Here is a 20412-nt window from a genome sequence, read left to right as displayed (position 1 = left end):
CATCTTGGTCACACACACAGAGCAGAGACGAACCTTCACCAAATGCAGAATAAAGGATCACAAATTAGACAAAAACTGAAATTGAAACCCCAAGAAGCCAGACTTTCTATAGTGTAACAGTGGAAAAACAGAACCGCTATTCCTTATAAAACAAATAAAGTAAAGAAACATAAAGCATCAATTATAATAGTAAAACTATAAAAATAAAATATTTTAAAATGACTGACAAATAGAATAATTTTTATTAATTAAAATCAAATACATTTGAAAAAAATGTCTTAAGCATCAATAAAATATTTCAAAACAGCACACATATCAAATAATATCCATTCCCTGTACATACCAGGATCATTCCAGACGGTGGGTTATGTTCCATGTCCAGCAGATGGAGTCAGAACACAAAATTCCCAGGGGAGGAACCATATAACCATGCCTCCCCTGTAACAGCTCTCAGTAACGTTCTGACTCCAGCAGATGTGAGCAGGGGACTTGTGGTCCCCAGCTTGTTAGCTTAGGGCTACCTCCTCAGGGGGATCAAGTTTAAAAAAAAAAAAAAAAGGAAGTTTTAAATTTACAGTTTAGGTCACTTTGCTAAGGCTCCTCTTACAGCAGGGGGAGAGCTCTCCGCTGGTGCTGGCTCATCGCTCTCTAGCCTGGTGACTTGCTGACAAGCTGTTGCCTGTTTTCTTTCTTTCTTTTCTCATTTTCCTCACTGAAGGCTCAGTTGGGGTAAGTGTATTTTTGTTTCATCTTCTTTTTCAGCAGAAGACTGCAATTTTTTGGACTCCGTTCGGCTCTCTGAGGTGAAAGTCGGTAGCACCGGCCTCTCCCTCCTGACCCAGGTTTTCCCCCCTCCCTTTTGGGGAGCGACCGCGGGGCCGCAGGTCGAGACGTCGAAGCACCATTCCCCGGGGCCGCCTGCTATCGGGAGGGTAATTCCCCGTCAGTTCTTCTTCAGGTCGGTGGGGGACCGCGGCAAGCGTCCGTTGCCGGGTCGGCGCTCATTTTAGGCGCGAGCCACCTGTAGAGCCTCCCCCCCCCTCTCTCTCTCCCTGCGGCGATGCAGTCCGCGGCGCCTTGTGAGGGCTCTGACAGGGCCGGATTATTTTCTGAAGAGGGTCTGTGCTCAGGCTGTTTTCCCGAGGGGGAATGTGCGCCAGCTACTAACAAGGACGTTCGAGCTGCAGACCGCGTGGAAAGGAAGCGCCAGGCCCCGTTCCCTCTCAACGTGGGAACGGCGGCCATTTTGTTGCAAGATTCTGATGCCGCGCTTTCTGAGGAGGACACGGATAATCCGTTCCCTACTTCTAGGCCCGTTTTGGACCCTTATTCCGAGTCCAATCCTGTTAGGCAGAGGGGGGATCCCCCGATGGGTGACCCCTCAGGATGCCAGGCCTTTTCCCCTGAATTCATAGTCCTGATGCACAGGGCTTTTCTTCAGAGCAGAGACACGACCTTCGGGACCTGGGGACCCTCTCCCCCCCAAGATACCATGTCCTACCCCCCCCTTTAGTAGGCGGGGGAGCAGGGACATCTCGTGGCCCTACCGGGACACCATCGATAATAGAGACTTCGTCGGGTGAAGGACAATCCCAGGACCCTGACATGGACGACCCCACCTTGGCGGCCCAGGTGGAGGGCAACGACCCTAGGGTCCTCTGCATCTTCCAAGCGGCAGAGTTAGATGACCTCATTCCCTACATCCTCCAGGAAATGGATATTGATCCCCCTCCGGAACCGGTGGGGCCTGACCCGGCTCTCAAGAAGGGGGACCCCCTCCTAGCAGGACTGCGGCCTCTAGCCAAGTCTTTTCCCACTCATCACAAGATCTTGCAGTTGATCACTCGGGAATGGGATTCCCCGGAGGCCAACCTTAGGGTCGGTAGAGCCATGGAAAAATTGTATCCTCTGCCGGCCGATTTTTTGGAAATTCTCAAAGTTCCCGCCATAGATTCTGCGGTTTCAGCGGTCACAAAGCATACCACTATTCCTGTCACTGGAGGGACGGCGTTGAAGGATATGCAGGATTGGAAGCTGGAGGTTTACCTCAAGCTTATCTTTGAGGTCTCGGCCTTAGGGATGCGGGCGGCTATGTGCAGTTCCCTCGCACAGCGAGCGGGTCTTCGGTGGGTGCAGCAGCTTCTCACCTCCCAGTCATTACCAGACGCTGAGGCTCACCAGGCGGACAGACTGGAAGCCGTGGTTGCCTATGGAGCGGATGCTTTATATGATCTTTTAAGGGTCCTAGCCCGAACCATGGTGGCGGCGGTCTCAGTGCGTCGGCTCCTTTGGCTTCGCAATTAGTCAGCTGATGCCTCTTCCAAGACACGTTTGGGGTCCCTTCCTTTTAAGGGTAGGTATCTTTTTGGTGAAGACTTGGATAAGATCATCAAGTCCTTTAATGAGAACGCGGTGCACAAGTTGCCCGAAGATCGACCCCGTTTGTCAAGATCATATAATTACTCCAGAATCCGTTATCGTAACCAGCGAGGCAACAGCCACCTCGGGCTCCCTCTTCTCGTTCACACTCCTGGAACCGGCCCTTTCGTGGGTGCCGCCAGGGTAAGTAAGCGCAGGGTGCTGGTACATCCGCTAAATCTACCCAATGATGCCAGACGGACCCGCAAGGTGGTCCCTCGACTGGGGGGTCGCCTTGCTCTCTTCTACGAAGAGTGGGTCCAAATCACATCTGATCAATGGGTTCTGGATATTCTAAGACGCAGTTACGCTTTGGATTTTGTTTGCGCTCCTTGGGACCGGTTCCTGTTTTCCCCTTGCGGGTCCTTAATCAAACAGGGAGCAGTGCGGCAGACCCTCGATAGTCTTCTTCAATTGGGGGCCATAGTGCCGGTGCCAGCCGCCGAACTGGGCCGGGGGCATTATTCAATCTACTTTGTGGTTCCCAAGAAGGAAGGTACTTTTCGTCCTATCCTGGACCTCAAGCAGGTCAACCGGTCCCTCAGAGTCCCTCGTTTCCGCATGGAGACACTCCGTTCAGTGTTAGCGGCAGTTCATCCGGGAGAATTCTTGGCTTCGTTGGATCTCACGGAGGCGTATCTCCACATACCAATTTGTCAAGCTCATCAGCGTTACCTACGCTTCAAAATTTTGGTTCAACACTTCCAATTTCGCACTCTTCCCTTTGGCCTGGCCACAGCTCCACGGGTTTTCACGAAGATCATGGTGGTAGTGGCAGCAACCTTGCGCAAGGAAGGCATCCTTGTACATCCTTACCTAGACGATTGGCTCATCCGTGCAAAGTCACGAGCGCAGTGTATCCTCGCAGTCGACGAGTGGTACAACTTCTCCAATCTCTGGGATGGATTGTCAACTTCACCAAGAGCAGCCTGGTCCCATCCCAGTCGTTGGATTTTCTGGGAGCTCACTTCGACACCAAGAATGCCAGGGTTTTTCTGCATCCGGACAGAGCTCATTCTCTGCGTCAGCAGATTCAAGGATTTATGGCGCTCGAGACGCCCACTGCCTGAGACTACCTGCAGGTACTGGAGACCATGACCTCGACCATCGATCTGGTTCCTTGGGCATTTGCGCATCTGAGGCCTCTGCAGAGATCCCTACTCTCCCGGTGGCAGCCGGTGTCGAGAGATTTCCAGGCAATCCTTCCGATTCTGAGAGGAACCTTCATCAGTCTCCATTGGTGGCTGGAACGGCGGCACCTAGCTCAGGGGGTGTTGCTGGAGGACCCGGATTGGGTGATTATTACCACGGACGCCAGCCTCACAGGCTGGGGAGCGGTCTGTCGGGACAGCCCAATCCAGGGTCGATGGACGGAGGAACAGTCGAAGTGGCCCATCAACCGCTTGGAGACCAGGGCGGTCCGTCTGGCGTTACAGGGTTTCTTCCCCATAGTACGCCATCAAGCAGTCGGGGTGCTATCGGACAATGCGACTACAGTGGCATACATCAATCGCCAGGGAGGCACGAGAAGTCGGTTGGTCTCTCTGGAAACCGACAAATTGATGGAGTGGGCAGAGCTTCACCTCCAACGACTAGTGGCCTCGCATATAGCGGGAGTGGACAACGTACAGGCGGACTTTCTCAGCCGACAAAACTTGGATCCCGGAGAGTGGGAGCTCTCGCAGCAGGCGATGCGGATAATAGTACGGCGATGGGGGACACCGCATGTAGACCTAATGGCATCCGCCGGAAATGCAAAGGCCGCCCGCTTCTTCAGCCGCAGGCGGGAGCGCGGCGCCGAGGGCGTGAACGCGCTGGTCCTGCCCTGGCCGCGCCACTGTCTCCTATATGTTTTCCCACCGTTGCCCCTCATGGGCAAGGTCATCCGCAGGATTGAGGCACACCAAGGGCCGGTGATCCTTGTGGCGCCAGAGTGGCCCCGACGACCGTGGTTCGTGGATCTGCGCAATTTGACGGTGGAGGGTCACCTTCGTCTCGGTCAGCTGCCACGTCTTCTACGCCAGGGACCAATATTTTTCAAGGAGGCAGATCGCTTCTGTCTTGCGGCCTGGCTTTTGAGAGGCGTCCGTTGAGGAGGCGCGCGGTTATCTGGAGCCGGTTATTTCAACGCTACTGAAAGCATGTAAGATGTCCACCTCTGTTACCTAAGTTCGAGTCTGGAAGGTCTTTGAGGATTGGTGTGGAGCGAATGACATTCTTCCCATGCAGGCCTCAGTGCCACAAGTCCTTTCCTTCTTGCAGGCAGGTTTGGATTTGGGTCTTGCTTACAATTCTCTTCGGGTTCAGGTGGTGGCCTTGGGGGCTTTTCTTCGCAGTGGAAATAAGGAGTTTCTGTCCTCGCATCCGGACGTCTCCCGTTTCCTTAAAGGAGTGAAACACTTGAAGCCTCCGATTCGCCCACCTTGTCCGTCGTGGAATCTGAATCTGGTGCTCCGAGTCCTCTGTGGTTCGCCGTTCGAACCTCTAAGCTCAGCTACCATCAAGGACGTCACTCTCAAGACCATTTTTCTCGTGGCAATCAGTTCATCAAGACGTATTTCCGAGCTGCAGGCCCTATTCTGTCGTGAACCATACCTTCGTTTCACGCCTGAAGGGGTTTCGCTGAGGACGGTTCCTTCTTTTCTCCCTAAAGTGGTTTCGGCTTTCCACCTCAACCAATCGGTGGAATTACCTTCTTTTGCCTCTTCTGAGTCTGGAGACATGCATAGACTGAATGTACGGCGGTCTCTGATACTCTATCTGGAGGTGACTAATGATTTTCGGCTCTCCGATCATCTGTTTATCCTCTGGTCCGGACCCCGGAAGGGTTGCATGGCCTCCAAACAATCTATAGCGCGGTGGTTGAAGGGAGCGATCATAGCGGCGTACCTTGGCGTAGGTAAGTCCCCTCCGCTGGTTGTCAAGGCTCATTCTCTTCGAGCCCAGGCGACATCTTGGGCGGAGAGCTCCTCCGTCTCCACTCAGGAGATTTGTAGGGCGGCCACCTGGAAGTCTATCCATACTTTTGCGAGAAATTATCGCCTGGACGTCGGTGCTCCGTCGGGCGGTCAGCTTGGAGACAAGGTAATATGAGCAGGGCTGTCTGCGGCCCACCCGTGATGGGAAAGCTTTGGTACATCCCACCGTCTGGAATGATCCTGGTATGTACAGGGAAAAGAAAATTATTCCTTACCTGCTGATTTTCGTTCCTGTAATCCCATGGATCATTCCAGACACCCTCCCTTGGTTTGGGGGTTTGCTTGTGGGACATCCCTGCCTACCTGTCTTAACAATCTTTTACTCTGTATTTCGAATACTGCGTGTCTTTTTTGTTCACGCACTGCTGTTCGCAAGTTCTGTTCAGAATTTAGTTGCTGCTTATGTGGACAGTGGTTATTTCAATTCCTTCTTCGATTACTTGATCCCTCTGTTTTTAGTCTCTCTCTTTTGGGCTTTGTTAGTCTAGTTACTGAGAGCTGTTACAGGGGAGGCGTGGTTATATGGTTCCTCCCCTGGGAATTTTGTGTTCTGACTCCATCTGCTGGACATGGAACATAACCCACCGTCTGGAATGATCCATGGTATTACAGGAACGAAAATTAGCAGGTAAGGAATAATTTTCTTATAATTAAAATTAATAAGGATAAAAAAAAAATATGTCCTTGCTATCCAAACCTGGGAACTCTTGATTTCCAGACACCTTGAGATTGTCGAGAATTAGGAGGCTGGGGGTGCACACAAACTTTATTCTCTCACACATCCTCGCATATCCATTCTCTCTGTCACATACGCAAACATACATGCTCTTATACACATCCACAACCTCTCTCACAGACACACTGTCATGCACAGGCTGTTAGACCCTTTCTCTCCACCAGCCCCCACACACAGGTTCTTAACTCCCCTGGATTCTCTCCTACACACACGTTCTCACTGGCTCCTCCCACACACTCTCATTCATATTCTCACACAACACACCCGCCCACTCCTATTCATTATCAAACACATACACACTCCCATTGATTATCAGACGTAGATAGACACACACTCCCATTCATTGTCTCTCACATACATTCTCACTCACACCCATACCCTCTCACACACACACACACACCCCCATTCATTATCTCTCTTGCACATGCGCGCACGCACCCATTCATTATCTCTCTCTCTCACATGCGCTCGCACACCCATTCATTATCTCTCTCTCGCACACCCATTCATTATCTCTCTCTTGCACACCCATTCATTCACACACACACACACACAACCATTCATTATCTCTCTCGCACACACACCCACCCATTCGTTCGTTATCTCGCTCTCTCTCTCTCTCTCTCTCTCTCTCGTCTTATTAATTAATAATATCCTTAAAGCCAGGAGTTTTCTTACTCCTGGGATGACCCTGTGAACTGCCTACCTGGCAGGAAAAAACAACATCCTGAGAGATAAGCTCAGTCAGACTCCCACATATGGCCCTTGGATCAGGTTGTGGTGAGTAAGATTTTTCATGTTTGGAGATCAGTGATATATTTCTGGTTGTAATCTTTCTGAAGAATAGATGATGGGCCATAATAAGAGTGATCACATTTCTTCAATTATTGCAGTCCTCCACTGGCTACCTGTTCAGACAAGGATTAAGTATAAGGTGGCCATGTTAAGGAATCAACTGTAGTCCATTAACTCATTATCTTGGATTAATGCAATGCTGTGGGTTTACAACCCTACCAGAGTATTACGTTCCTCTGAGTGCTCAATTAGATAGGCCAGGCTCTGTGAGACTAGAGAATGTGTCATTTGAATCATGGCACCCTGCCTTTTGGAACGCTCTTACTCAGGAACGTAGCATGGTGAAATGCCCCCAAAAATTTAAATCCCTTTTAAAAACATTGTTATTTAGACAGGCTTTCTGTTAATTTTATCCTAATAGGAGGATTCGTTTTTATGAGGTCCATATTCAAAAGCCATTTAGATGGGTAACATAATAGTTATCCATCTAAATGGCTTACCTGGCTATATTCAGCCTTTATCCAGCTAAATTCTAAACAGCTAATAAGTTAGGTGGTTAAACTTTAGCTGGATAGGTTAGGGGCAGACCAGGAGTGTAACTGGAAGGAGTTGAGTTAGCTGGCTAAGTTAACCAATTAACTCAAATATTCAGTAAGTCTGGTTAAGTCAAAGAGCTGGCCTAAAGTTAGCTGACTTTAGTTAGCCAGCTAACTAATTAAGAAGGCCGGATATATTCAGTAGTGTAGCGGCACTGTTGAATATGCCTTCAAAGTTACTGGAGAAGTTTATCTGGCTTTATGGACTGTCTGACTATAGACCACTATATTTTTTATTTAACTATTTAGTTTTGGATCCCTGACAGGGTTCCTGTTTGTTTATGTATTGCTTTATTAATTTTATTATGAATTTATTTATTTATTTATTTATTTATTTAAAACTTTTATATACCGACGTTCAAATGGATATCACATCGGTTTACATTATAACAGGGGTAACAATTAACATCAGTAGGAGGAAAATAATAGTTACATCTAACAAGGTAAATTCCAAAGGAACGGGATGTCGAAGAAGAGAAGCAGATTTTAGTGAGGGATAGAGTTAACGTTAAGAGAGAAAGAAAGAAAGCAACTATATTACATTACTGCCACATTATAATACGGTACAGTAGTAGAGTATTATATAACATTATCTGAAGGTATATTACATTATGTTACATTCAGGGTGATCCAGTACCGAGCGGTAGGAAGAGCTGCGTTAGTGCCTACGGCACCCGCGGTTACTGCCCGCACAGTGCAGCTCACCTACCGCTCGATCCTGAAGCCTAATTATATGTAAATGTAAGCCGCGTCCGAAAAGCCTTAGTCCCGCGCAACCCAGGATACTGGATAGAGCGCCTATACAGGATCCTGGGTGCGCGGGCCTAAGGCTTCACGCCACGCTGGTATCTGTCATTTCAAATGTCATTTGAAATGACAGATACCAGGAAGTCTGGTCCGATCGGATGCAAAAATAAGTTGCTTCGCCGCTGTCATCTCTCTCCTCTCCTCCCGAAGCAGGCCTTGCTCCGGGAGGTGGAGAGAGAGATGACAGTGGCGAAGCAACTTACTTTTCCATCTGATCTGACCCGACAGCGCTTCTCCCCCCCTCCCGGAGCAAGGCCTGCTTCGGGAGGAGGGGAGAGAGATGACAGCGGCGAAGCTTTCCCCCAGCCCGGACCCGACCCGGACCCCCAACCCGGACCCGACCGGACCCGACCTGACCGCTGTCAGTCTGTTCTCCCTCCTCCCGGAGCAAGGCTGCTTTCGCGCCCTGCTCCGGGAGGGGGGAGAAGAGGTGACAGCGGCGAAGCAAAAAAAAAAAGGGGAGCAAATTTTGTTTTTTTTCAAAAGCGACTTATTTTGGGATCTGTCAAGATCCCAAAAGTAAGTCGCTTTTGGACGCCGGCAAAACTTATCTTTTTTGCAGCCATCAGCCATCAGCAGGAACACGATCTGGCTCCCGTAGCTCCTCCCAACAAGATGGCCGCCTGCACGGGGAAAGCGTACAATTGGCCGCTGAAGACGTGACGTCACGACATCACGTCTTGAGCGGCCAATTGCACGCTTTCCCCGTGCAGGCGGCCATCTTTGTCTTCATCGGGAGGAGCTACGATCGCATGTGTTCCTGATGATGGCTTCAGAAAAGTAAGTTGCTTCATCGTTGCTAGTGTCCCCCCTCCTCCCGGAGCAAGGCGGCTTTTCACGCCCTGCTCCGAGAGGAGGGGGGACACTGAAAAGTCGCTTCGCCGCTTTCTTCGTCGTTGCTTCGCCGCTGTCAGTGTCCCCCCTCCTCTCGGAGCAAGGCGGCTTTTCGTGCCCTGCTCCGAGAGGGGGGGGGACACTGAAATGTCGCTTTGCCGCTTTCTTCGCCGTTGCTTCGCCGCTGTCAGTGTCCCCCCTCCTCCCGGAGCAAGGCGGCTTTTCGCGCCCTGCTCCGAGAGGAGGGGGGACACTGAAATGTCGCTTTGCCGTTGCAGTCTCCGTGGCAGCCCCAGTCCGGACATCGGAGGGGGGCTGCAACGTTTTTTACGCTTTTTTTTTTTTTTTTTGGCTTCGGGAGCAGGGGAGAGGACTGGGGCTGCCACGGAGACCGGCACCCATGATCGCGGCCGGGGCAGGCGAGCGGGGGCTGGGGGAAAGCTTTCCACCTACCCTTACCCATGCCTCTACCGCCTGGGTCAGGGTAGGTGATAAGTTTCCAGGTTAAACGCGCGACAAAACGGCAGGGAAAGGTAGCGATAGTCGGGGCGCGGGTTACGGGATTGCAGGTGAATAGCTAATTCGCTTGTTTGCATGCAATATCGCGCTAATTCGCTCGTTTGCATGCAATATACATGCCGCGGGCGGAAGGGGTTGCCCAGGGAATTTAGGATGCGGTAGGAGTAGGTTAAAGGGGATTCGGGATCGCAGGAAGGGCTAACGCAGCCGAAAACGAAGTTAAAAACGGCTTAGGAGCAGGGTAAACGCGGCCGCACTTTACAGGATAGGCCTGATTGTAAATTACAGACTTTAATACAGAGCTATGTTGACCAGGGATGCTACGATTACAGCCAGGTCTTCAACTTTTTTTTGAAGGTTGTTGTGCTCTGCTCTAGACGTAAGTCAGGGGGCATTGAGTTCCATAGAGATGGTCCTGCTATGGAAAAGGCTCTCTCTCGGGTGGAGGCGAGCTGTGAGAGTTTGTGGGAAGGGGTTGACAGAGTTCCTACATAAATGGATCTGGTTGGTCTCTTGGGGGAGTGATATTGGAGTGAATCATTTAGCCAAATCATCTCTTTATTGTGTAGAGTTTTATGGATAGTTGTTAGGCATTTATGTTGGATTCTGGCAGGGATTGGAAGCCAATGAAGTTCTTTGAGTATTGGAGTTATGTGGTCCGATCTGCATGAGTTTGTGAGGATTCTAGCTGCTGCATTTTGTAGCATCTGCAGCGGTTTGATTGTGGTTGAAGGTAGACCCAAGAGTAGGGCGTTACAATAATCTAACTTTGTGAATATGGTGGCTTGGAGGACTGTTCGGAAGTCACTAAAGTGAAGGAGGGGTCTTAGTTTCTTCAGTATGTGAAGTTTAAAGAAGCAGTCCCTTGTTATATTAGAAATGTGTTTTTGGAGATTGAGGTGGTTGTCGAGGGTAACCCCTAGATCCTGACATGAAGTGGAGAGGGGTTGGAGGTGACAGGGAGAGTAGGGATGTGGCGGGAAGGTGAGATAAAAAGTAGTTCTGTTTTTGAGGTGTTTAGAGCAAGCCTGAGGTTAGTGAGGAGGCTGTTGATTGACTTGAGGCATGTATCCCAGGTTTTGAGGGCGTTAGTCACAGAGTCGGTGACAGGAATGAGGACCTGGACGTCATCTGCATAGACATAGTGTGTGAGTCCTAGGTCTGCAAGGAGTTGGCATAAGGGAAGGAGGTAAATATTGAAGAGGGTTGGGGAAAGGGAGGAGCCTTGAGGGACCCCATGGGATTGCTTAACAGGGTTTGATTCGTAGTTGCTGAATTTAACTTTAAAGTGGCGATCCGCCAGAAAGGAAGTGAACCAGCTCAGAGCTGGGCCTGAGCTGGTTCACGATGTCAGAGAGTCGGTCGATTAGTATATTGTGGCTAACAGTATCAAAGGCCGCAGAGATGTCTATCATGGCCAGGATACATGTTTGGCCTTTATCAAGGCTTTTTAGAATGGTGTCGGAAAGGGAGATTAGGAGGGTTTCAGTGTTAAAGAACTTTCGGAAGCCAAACTGTGATGGGAATAACAGACTGTGATTTTCCAGGTGTTCTGTAAGCTGAGCATTTACTACCCTTTCCATGAGTTTCGCTATGAATGATAAATTGGATATTGGTCTGAAGTTGGAAGGAACTGCGGGATCTAGGTTAGGTTTCTTAAGTATGGGTTTGAGTATGGCTTGTTTCAGTTCAGCGGGGACTAGACCAGTAGTGAGGGAGCAGTTAATGATTTCTGATATGGGTTTGGCTATGATGTCAGGGATAGCCAAGAGGGATTTAGTAGGTATGGAGTCTTCAGGATGTGAGGATGGTTTCATTTTCTTTAGGAATCTAGTAATCTCAGAGGCAGAAGTGAGTTCGAAAGAATTAAGAGTGGTGTTGGGGTTCTTCTGACTGGTGAAAGGGAGAGGGGAGGGAGGGGGGAGAGATGAGATAAGGTTGGTGATTTTGGTGTGGAAGAAGTTGGCTAATTCATTACATTTGTTTCTTGCATCAATATCGGTGATGGGGGGGTGGTTTGAATTTGTGAGGGAAGTTACATAAGCGAAGAGGGCTTTAGCATCATATTGATAATTGTGGATTTTACTAGCATAATAATCTCTTTTTGTTTTCAAAATGGATGTTCGGTAGGTGTGGAGGGTGTGTTTGTAGGATAATTGGAGGGCTGGGGAGGGGTTCTTACGCCAATTTTTTTCTTTGTCTCGTAATTGCAGTTTGAGTGCCTTAAGTTCCTGGGTGTACCAAGGCTTCTTGGGGTTGGATGGCGAAATTTCTTTAGAGATACAGGGGCAGATTTCATCAGCGATATGGTTTGTAATGTTCTTCCATGAACTGTAGGCAGTAGCTTCATCGCTGAGGTCTAGATTCTGTAGGTCTTTTGAAAGGGATAAGGAAAGTTCCTCTAAAGAGCAGGATTTTCTATAGTGAATAGTATTGTTTTGTTTTTTGTTGGTACAGTGCGTTTTGTTTATTTTGAGGGTAGCGTTAATGAGCGAGTGGTCTGACCATGGAATGGGGGTGCAGGTGGGAGGTGCAGTTAGGAGGAGATGGGAGTTTGTAAAGATCAGGTCTAGGGTATGACCTGCTTTGTGGGTGGGGCTGGATACAGATTGTGTGAAGCCCATAGCAGAGATGGCCGAAAGGAAGGCTGCGCATGAGGGTGACTGTGGGATACAATCAATGTGTAAGTTGAAGTCGCCCAGTATGATGGCAGGAATGTCCATGTCAATCTTATCAGCAATGAGTTCAATAAGGGGGGAAGCATTATTATTGAGGAGGCCTGGAGGGGTATAGACCAGACAGATTTGGAGATGAGGAGATTTAAATAGGCCCACTTCATATTTATTGTCGATGTTGACTATTTGGTGAATAAGGTTGAGTTCTTTCTTGGCTACTAATAGGAGGCCTCCTCCTCTTTTTTTGAGTCTGGGGATAGAATGTATATTGTATAGATTGGTGGGGAGTTGATTCAGTAGTACAACATCAGTTGGGTTAAGCCATGTCTCCGTTATCGCACAGATGTCTGGCCGGGAGTCTGATAGAAGGTCATTCAGGATGGGAATTTTTTTGGTTAAGGATTGGGAGTTGAATAGCAGGAGTGATAGTGTAGTTAGACAGAGCATTTGGGTTAGCGGAGAGATCAATATGGGTACTAGGGATCTGATATTTGTTGTAGGTGGGGGGAAGAAGCATTGTTTTCGGAAATAGGGCCGGGGGTTGAGAATGGGAATGGGGTAGGATATCATATTCAGATAGAGTGTGGGAGGGTTCTGAATGTTACCTGGGGGAATAGGAATGTATGGCTCAGAAATCGGAGTGAGATGGTGTGATCGTGTTTGGACGAATGTAGCAACAATAAAGCAATGGGGGGGGGGGGTTAGTCGGGGGCAGAATTGAGGGCCGACTGGAGTGATGACTACACAGATGTATCTAGGCAATTAGATAGGGGAAGCACTGAGTATATAATGAAGATCACATATACAGGAGGATTCTGAAGGGTAGAACGGATTAATGGTGTAGAGGAGTTGAGGTATACCAAGGGGTGTTTGGTATGGGGGAGTGTTAGGGGCTGCACTAAGGGGCGCACCAAGGGGCAAGCTCCTTGGTCGTGCTCCTTAGGCGTGCGACGCACAGCGTGCGACGCCTAGGTCACTGCTTTACTTTTAAACGGCTGGAGGAGCTGGAGTAGCGCCTCCCACAGCCGGTGATGTCACAGGTGGGTCGGGCCGAGGGCGGGCTTCGCGGCGCGGCCTGGATCGTCGGCGGCGTCCCGGGTGCTAGCAGCGAGGTGCGGCCTGCTCTGGACCCCGATGGGTCAAACGCCGATTGCGAGAGCGTGGCCGGAGTCGAGGGTCGCAGCGAGGACGGGGCCGGAAACAGAAGGAGGGAGCCGGTTGCAGGCCTTACTTTTTAAAGCTGGAGGAGCGCCTCCCACAGCCGGTGATGTCACAGGTGGGTCGGGCCGAGGGCGGGCTTCGCGGCTCGGCCTGGATCGTCGGCGGCGTCCCGGGTGCTTGCGGCGAGGTGCGGCCTGCACTGGACCCCGATGGGTCAAACGCCGATCGCGAGATTTATTGTAAGCTTTTGCAAGCTTTTTGCGGCTTATAAATATAAATAAATAAATGTGCCATGCTTCTCAAACAGAAGATTAGAGGGTGGACTAGCATCAAATGGCTTCTTCCTTCTGATACTTCCTCACCCACTAGCCGCAGTGATGATGAGGTTGTACTAGTAAAGGTTATGCGCAATGCTTTGAAATTCTATAAGAAGAAGAAGCGATCATCAGAGCGAAAAGGTTCAGCAGCAACAGTGTGGGACATGGTCCCAGAGCCAAATATGATGCTGCCCATGGGAGGCACGTGCATCATTCCTGCTACGACATTCCAAACCAGAACAGTGGTTCCTGCTCACGAAGAAGTCCAGTGTGGGGTTAGTTCCTTAGCTATCAGTGTCCCTAAGAAGATTAAGAAAAAAATTTGGAAGCATGAATTCATAGACAAATTCTCACTGTTAATAAAAGATCTAGAGGCAGACGAGACAGAAGGTCGAGAAAGGGACGCAGTGAATGATACAAAAGAGAAGCGACCAAAAATTTCAAAGAACATTCATAATTGGGTCAACGCATTTCATATATTTGAGCATTGTAGTGGAACGTGAGCCAGAACAAGCGCCTTTCCTAATTAGGTACTTGGATACCAGAAATGAGGCAGGTGGGCTTGGTTGAACTACGACATTAGGTTCAGAAGGAGTATGTCACAGAACAGTTCAATTTCATGGAGACACAGAATGTTAGATCTCTGGCTAGATGAGATGACATTTCACAAATCTCCTTGGCATGACAATTCAATGGCCGGTACAGGACGTCCACGAGAGAGTCGCTATACATGCTAACGGGAAGCGAGACGTATGCAGGCAGTTCATCGCAGGCCATTGCACGTGGACAAACTGCAAGTTTAAAATAACAATTTAAAATAATTCAGAATGGAACAGAGTTTATTGGTTTTCATTTTTTTAAAGGGGAACAGAGATACATGTCAGGGGGAGGGGGGATTTCTGTATGGATGGGTTTTGTGTGGATGTTTGGGTATGTTTGCAAGATGGTTGAATCCGAACCTATTCTAATCTGTTTGACCGGAGGTTTCTCCCATGTGGCCTTTTCTTGGGGGGGGGGGGGGGGTCCTCTCTCTGTTGGTTCTTATTGATACTGCTGCAGCTTACATTTCATCTTGGTGGTATATCTAATAAACTTTTTTTTTTTCTGTCAATATTGATGGCTTGCATTCCCCTATTAAAAGATAAAAAAACTCCTCACAGATCTGCGCAGTTGTGGGGTACATGTTGCCTTTCTTCAGGAAACACACCTGGATTAAGTTGAACACTTAAAGTTGCACCGTGATTGGGTGGGTTATTTTTTTTCTACTAATGTCTGACAGCGGGGTGTGGCCATTTTGATTAGTAAGACTGTTGACTTTAAAAAAGAAAGGGAGTTTTCTGAACCTAATTGTTGCTTTGTCATGGTGGTGGGGACAAAAGGTGGTGCTGCTCAACTAGTATGCACCTAATGTTTGTTCTCATCATTATTTTTTCTACTCTCGTAGCCAAAGTGTCCTTATGGGATTGGTATGCTGTGGTGATTTCTGTGAGGTTGATAACCCTTTAGTGGACTGCAAACCACCTAAAATGTCCAAGAAAAAACAAGCTGTCTTGGGGATGGGCTTTGTGTCTCAAGAGCTGCAGTTAATTGACTCCTGGCAAGTTCTGCATTTGGATGACCTTGAATATACTTTTTTTCTCTAATGTGCATAATGTATACTCTTGCCTTGACTATATTCTTCTCACTAAATCTTTTTTTACCAAATTGGTGGCGAGTGAGATTTATGATGTACTCTCTTCTGACCATGCGATGGTGGTAACTACTCTTGCTTTGATGCCTGACTCCCTAGGTCATTTTGTTAGTCCATGCCTCCCTATCTTTACAATGACAAACGATTCACAGTGTTTCTTAAAGATAAGTGGAATTTAATCTGAGACCTGAGACTGATGCCATCATTTTTCTGGAATGCTGCTAAAGCAGTCCAGTGTGGCCATATCATTGCCTACCAAAAAAAAAAAGGCTCTGCAAAGGGTGCATATGAGGGATCTAGGGCAGACTTCTAAAGAGTGGTTAGAGGCAGCACGGGCAGAGCTTAATGCTTTACTAATCCTTAAGGTGCTGCAGAATCTATTGTCTCTTAAATATAAGCTGCATCAATGGGGAAACAAATCGGGAGATTGCCAACTTGTCTGGTGAACTTTGGTGCACGCTCTAAGGGGCTTATTACACGTCTTTCCTTTGCTTTGCAAGATTTACGGACCACTCACCTGATTTTAAAAGCATTTGAAAAGTATTATAAATCTTTGTACAAGGCTGGACTGGCCAGTGATCTGGCACAGCGGGATTTTTTTCAGGACCTGGGGGTGCCGGAATTGGGCGAGCGAGATAGGGAGTTGTTGGAGCGGCCTATTACTGAAGCAGAGATCGGCTTTGTTATTGCCCAGCTGCAGCTGCTCAAAGGCCCTGGTCCTGATGGCCTAGGCTCAGAATTTTATAAGCTATTGGGTGATGACACTCTCACTCCTCTGAAAAATATGTTCCATGAAGCAAGTGAACGGGGAGAGTTTGCAGACAGACACAACCTTGCTTCGATCATTTTATTGCACAGGCCGGGTAAGGATCACACTTTGCCCCAGCCTTTAGACCTATCTCCCTTCTTAAGTCAACTTAATTAATAGCAGGTAATAGAATCCAAGAACTTATCCAATCCTTTTTTAAATACAGCTATACTAACTGCACTAACCACATCCTCTGGCAACAAATTCCAGAGTTTAATTGAGCGTTGAGTAAAAAAGAACTTTCTCAGATTAGTTTTAAATGTGCCCCATGCTAACCTCATGGAGTGCCCCCTAATCTTTCTACTATCCGAAAGAGTAAATAACGGATTCACATCTACCCATTCTAGACCTATCATGATTTTAAACACCTCTATCATATCCCCCCTCAGCCATCTCTTCTCCAAGGTGAAAAGTCCTAACCTCTTTAGTCTTATAGGGGAGCTGTTCCATTCCCCTTATCATTTTGGTAGCCCTTCTCTGTACCTTCTCCATCGCAATTATATCTTTTTTGAGATGCGGCGACCAGAATTGTACACAGTATTCAAGGTGCGGTCTCACCATGGAGCGATACAGAGGCATTATGATATTTTCCGTTTTATTCACCATTCCCTTTCTAAAAATTCCCAACATTCTGTTTGCTTTTTTTGACTGCCGCAGCACACTGAACCGACGATTTAAATGTGTTATCCACTATGACGCCTAGATCTCTTTCTTGGGTTGTAGCACCTAATATGGAACCTAACATTGTGTAACTATAGCATGGGCTATTTTTCCCTATAGGCATCACCTTGCACTTGTTCACATTAAATTTCATCTGCCATTTGGATGCCCAATTTTCCAGTCTCACAAGGTCTTCCTGCAATTTATCACAATCTGCTTGTGATTTAACTACTCTGAACAATTTTGTATCATCTGCAAATTTGATTATCTCAACCAAGACATCAAAATTCTGGCTGCAGTCTTAGCCCTGCTTGTTAACTCTGTGGTAAAGGCAGTGGTTTCCCAGGATCAGACTGGTTTTCTTAAAGGTAGACTCTCCAACTCTAATATCTTAAAGGCATTGCTTGCCGTGTACACTCCTTTGAGGGACAGCACAAAGGGAATCCTTGCCAGTTTAGATGTGGAGAAGGCGTTTAATCGCATGGAGTGGCCTTATTTGGTAGAGTTGCTGTGGCACTTCAAGTTTGGGGACGGGTTCTTGCAGTGGGTTAATCTATTGTACAATCGTCCCCAGGCCCAGTTGCTGGTGAATGGGTCCTTCTCTGAGATATTTACTCTGGGTTGGGGCACCAGGCAGGGATGTCCCTTGTTTTCTTTATTGTTTGTTCTTGTGTTAGAACCTTTAGTGGCTAAATTGCAGTCTTCACTCGTTTCAGGGCCTGAGGATCAGGAAGAAAATGATCAAATTGAGCCTTTTATCAGACATTTTGCTTTTTTTGTGGGGAATCCCCAAGTCTGCTTGCAAAACATTATAGAGGTGATTAACCAGTTTGGAGCTTTTTCAGGTTATAAACTAAACTATGGGAAGTCTTGAGGCCTTTCCTTTATTAAATGGAGGAGTAGCCTAGTGGTTAGAGCAGTATGCTAAGAACCAGGTGACCAGGGTTCAAGTCCCACTGTTGCTCCTTGTGACCTTGGGCAAGTCACTTTTACTCTCCATTGCATCAGGTATGAAGAATAGGCCGAGCAGATAACCAAGAATTCCCAGATGCCTCTGCTGTAATGTGGCCTGTCAGAGGTGAATGAACTCTGAAAGACTTTCTGACTATCACAGATTCGAAGGATGTAGAAGATTTAGGAAACTTGTAAGTTCTGCACAGAAGGCCAGAAAAGCATCAATGACTGTTTGCACCACAATACAGAGATACTGGGTCCAGGCTGCAGGCTTTTGTCTTGCAGATGCCTATTTCAACTGACAGGAGCCAGGTAAATGAAGATGCCCCTGAGGGTGCAGCTTTAATTAAATCCTGGTGCCACAAAACGGAATTCATGCTGAGTTTCTATTCAAAAACCAGACTTGTTACCTGTTTACACAACAAAAGAATATCAAGAGAAGAACAGAAGAACAAAAGCCAGCAAAGCCATGATTGATAAAGGAACTTTTTTATGGTGGGAGGATATACAGGTTTAGTTGGTTAGGAATTCTCAGAATGGGGGGAGTGATCCTCACAAGCATTTCCTATACATGATAGATTGTCATGACAACAGCATAAGGTATTTTTTGTAAGGAAATCTTTGGGCAGTTACGTCATTCATTCTGGAAGCTTCGGGAATGTTGTATTTTGATTATATAAGTCAGGGCATGTCAGAGATTCACTGAGATGCAAGTTATTACTAATAGAGGGCAGTCATATTGCATCTCCCAGAACACTTGTCTTGGACTTTCTTATAAACAGCTGAATAAATTATATTTTAAAATCTTTTTCTGAATCGAAGTGTTCTGATTGCCCTGGCTTTGAGTCCAAAAAATTATACAGGTACAAACTTCTATCATATCTCCCGTCAGCCGTCTCTTCTCGAAGCTGAAGAGTCTTAACCTCTTTAGCCTTTCTTCATAGGGGAATTGTTCCATCCCATTTATTATCTTGGTCGCCCTTCTCTGTACCTTTTCTAATTCTGCTATAACTTTCTTGAGATGTGGTGACCAGAATTGAACACAATACTCAAGAGGAGGTTGCACCATGGAGCGATAGAGACATTATGATATTCTCCATTTTATTCTCCATTCCTTTCCTAATAATACCTAACATTTTGTTCATTTCTTTGCTGCTGCTGCATACTGAACAGAAGATTTCAACATATTTTCAACGATGATACCTAGATCCTTATCCTGAGTGGTGACTCCTAATGTGGAACCCTATGATGGGCCCTCTGGGAATAGGGAAATACCTACCGTACCTGAATGTAATCAGCTTTGAAGTGTTGAAAAAAGTGTGAAAAGCAGAATATAAAAATCTAAGTAAATCTCCTACTTTACCAGAATCTTGCGTAGGCACTCATTTTCGCCATTTATTTATTTATTTATTTATTTATTTAGATTCTTCTTTATACCGAAGTATAGCAGGCAGCCTTCACTCCGGTTTACAGTTTAAACAACTTAATACATAAAACATATTCGAGTAATACATATTAAAAACAGTTAACAGATGATAAGTTACATTTTGGCATATAGCAAAAGTGGGAAAAAAGAGAGATAATAGATTCCAGTCAACACATCAGCTATATGATGAGAGAGCAAGTAGAGTTAGGCATAAAAGGACGCAACTTAAATGAAAAAAAAACGCAGCAGAGATGCGTTAATGAGATTATTCATAGGAGAGATGGAGTAGAGAAGGGAAGGGTTCAAGGGAAATAGGGAAGGAAAAAGTTTTAGGACACAAATTTAATTAGAGAGGGTAGGAGAGGAAGGACAGGGGGGGGGAAGGGAGTTAAATTAAGAAAGGTTTGTAGTGGTACTGAGACAGAGCAAGACAGAGCAAAAGAGATAAGAATAGCCAACTTCATCTGTGAGAGTTTGTCTAAATAGCCATGTTTTAAGTTCTTTTTTGAAAGATTTGATGTCCCTGATTGTGCTTAGATAATCTGGTAAAAAGTTCCATGCTTTCTGTCCAGCAATAGAGAAGGCTCTATTCCTGGTTTTTGATAGTTTAGCAGAGGAAAGGGAGGGTATGACAAGTTGCAATTTACTGGTGGTCCTAGTTGTGCGAGGTGTTTTGTGCAGTTGAATCATGTGATCGAGGGCAGTGTTGTCTGCTTTGTAGATTTCATTGTGTAGAGTAGTTAGGGTCTTGTATATGATCCTTTGAGCGACTGGAAGCCAGTGAAGGCTCCTCAGAACCGGGGTGATATGGTCAGATTTCTTTTTGCCGGTAAGTACTCTGGCTGCAGCATTTTGTAGCAATTGGAGTGGTTTTAGTGCAGATTTGGGAAGGCCAATGAAAAGTGAGTTGCAGTAATCGAGACTAGAGAAAATGAGAGATTGTAGGACAGTGTAATATTGATACTTGCATGCAAAATCTTAAATATTTGATGCATTAAAGAGGCTCCCTCTTTCTATGATGGGTCGCTGTACCCTGCT

The 20412-nt window shown here is 47.0% G+C and overlaps 1 protein-coding gene across 1 annotated transcript in view; it reads left to right on the top strand.

Moving 5' to 3' along the window:
• Positions 1-20412, top strand: part of LOC115092958 (E3 ubiquitin-protein ligase HERC2-like) — a 2733734-nt gene that overhangs the window by 124077 nt on the left and 2589245 nt on the right.

This window comes from Rhinatrema bivittatum, chromosome 5 (genome assembly GCF_901001135.1).
Source record: "Rhinatrema bivittatum chromosome 5, aRhiBiv1.1, whole genome shotgun sequence".
Lineage (NCBI taxonomy): Eukaryota > Metazoa > Chordata > Amphibia > Gymnophiona > Rhinatrematidae > Rhinatrema > Rhinatrema bivittatum.
The sequence above is the reverse complement of the archived record's forward strand: the minus strand, read 5'-3'. Positions and strand labels throughout refer to the sequence as shown.